Source organism: Morone saxatilis, unplaced genomic scaffold (genome assembly GCF_004916995.1).
Source record: "Morone saxatilis isolate NCDOM2014 unplaced genomic scaffold, NCSU_SB_2.0 Contig4, whole genome shotgun sequence".
Taxonomy (NCBI): Eukaryota; Metazoa; Chordata; class Actinopteri; family Moronidae; genus Morone; species Morone saxatilis.
Window position 1 is genome coordinate 15,188,280 of NW_023339984.1, and position 2,204 is coordinate 15,190,483.

The window sequence follows — 2,204 nt, forward strand, 5'->3', positions numbered from 1 at the left end:
TGGGTGAAGTGTCCCTTTAAGGTGACTGACTTATATTGGTCATTTTTATTTGTCCTTTGAAAACAAAATACTTATTAAAAAGTAAATCAGGAATGTTTCTGTAATTTAAGTTAATGTCACTTAAAAAGTAAAAGCTGCTTAAGAATCTTTTTAAACTTAAATAATTGAGTTTGTTTTACTTAAATTATGTCAGCTTTTTTACAGCAGACATTTAGTCTTATTAATTAATGACATAATTATTAACACCTGTGACGTCAATAAAAATCATAATGTTTCGGTGAACTGTCCCTTTAATTCCTCCGCATAGAGGAACTACTTTTTCCTGAGGCTCTCTGGCCGATAACTAAACCTTGTATTCTTCTAACCGACAATCCCTCCATCTTTCACCTGGAGGCCGTCCGTCATCTATCCCTCATCCTGTCTAATCCCTCCATCCTCTCCATCCCATCATGCACGCATCCATCTGTTGACGCTCCTAATCCCTCCTTTCCTTTTTTCCATTCTCATCCTCTTCTTGCCTCCTTTTCCTACCTTCCATCCTTTCTTTCTCCCTCTATTCTCTTATGGATCTATCTTTCCTTTCTTTGATTCCTATCATCCTTCCTTAAGTAGTTTTCTACTTTTCTTTCCATCTCTGTTCTTTCTGCCTCCATCTCTCTATTTTTTAGATCTTTAACTCAGTTTCCTTCATTCCTTCGTCTTTCCTACCTTCCTACATTCCCTCCTTACTTCCTCCTTTCCTCAAATTGATTCCTACCATCCACTCCTAAATATTTTTCATCTCTTTTCTCTCTTCCTTTGTTTTGGCCTCGTCCTTCCTCAGTTTTCATTCGTCTTTCTCCCTCCATCCTCCTTTACATATATCCATTTCCTCTTTTGCTCCCTTCCTCTTTTCCTAGATCCCTCCTTCCCTCTTTCCTTCCTTCCTTCCCTAAAGAGTTTTCTCTTTTTCTCTTCTCTCAATCCTTTTAATCGTTCCGTTTCCTTAATTTCTTCATCTGTCCCACTTTCCTACATTTTCCTTAGATCTGTCCTTACCCCATCCTCCCTCAGCTCCATCCTTCCTCAAATCTTTTCCTCTCTTTTGGTCAATCCTTCCTTCCTACCTCTTCCTTTTCACCCCCCCCCCCCCCCCCCNNGTCTATTCCTTCATGGTTTAGTTCTCTTCCTCTTTTCCTAGATCCTTCTATCTTCCTCACCTCTTTCCTTCCCTACAGTTTCCATCTTCTCTCTCTTAATCTTCTCTACCTCCTTTTTGGTGTCCTTCTATCCTTTCTATTTCAATATTTTTTACTTTCTCCCCCATCTCTCTTTGCATATATCGATTCCTACTTGAGCTCCCTTCCTCATTTCCGAGATCCATCCTCCCTTCAACTTTGTTCCTTTCTTCCCTAATCGTTTTCTCCCTCCTCTCAATTTTTACCTCACCCTTTCAGATCTTCTAATTTTCATATTTCTTTCTCCATCTTTATTTGCAACTATTCCTCCATAAATTCTCTTTTCCTCTTTTCCTAAATCCCTCCTCCCTTCTATCTTCACCTCTTTGGTTCCCTACATAGTTTCCATCTTTTCTCTCTCTAAATCTTCTCTACCTCCTTATTAGTGTCCTTCCATCCTTTCTGTTTCAACAATTTTTTCTTTCTTCCTTTCTCCTCCTTTTGCTTCCTCCTTCGTTTCCTAGACCACGCTTCCCTTCAGCCTTCCCTCCCTTCCTTCCCCCATCCTTCCTTCCTTCTATCCCTGTGATGAATTTGCTCTTGTATTGCTCCTCCTTTCAACCTCCCTCACCTTCTTTACCTACAATAATTCCTCCCATCCATCCCGAAATAGTCTTTTTCTCAACTTTTCTTTCCTCTTTTTAACCCTCTTCCCATCTTCCCCAGTCCCCCTATTTCTTGACCTCCCATACTTCCCTAAATAGCTTTGCATCTTTCCCTCCATCTTCCTTTGCATCGATCCCTCTTCTTTCCCTCCTTTATGCCATCTTCCACCCTCCCACTCCATCCCGTCTCCCTTTTTCCTGTCACTGATTCGTCCCTCCTTCCCTCCCGTCTCTCTGTGTTCTGACTTCAGTACCAGTCCATATGGTGACTGCTGGGATACAGCCTGCTCTGCGCTGCAGAAACCTGGCCTGGCACACACCGCCTCAGTGTGTGTGTGTGTGTGTGTGTTTGTGTGTGTGAGAGGGAGTGTGTGTGTGAGTG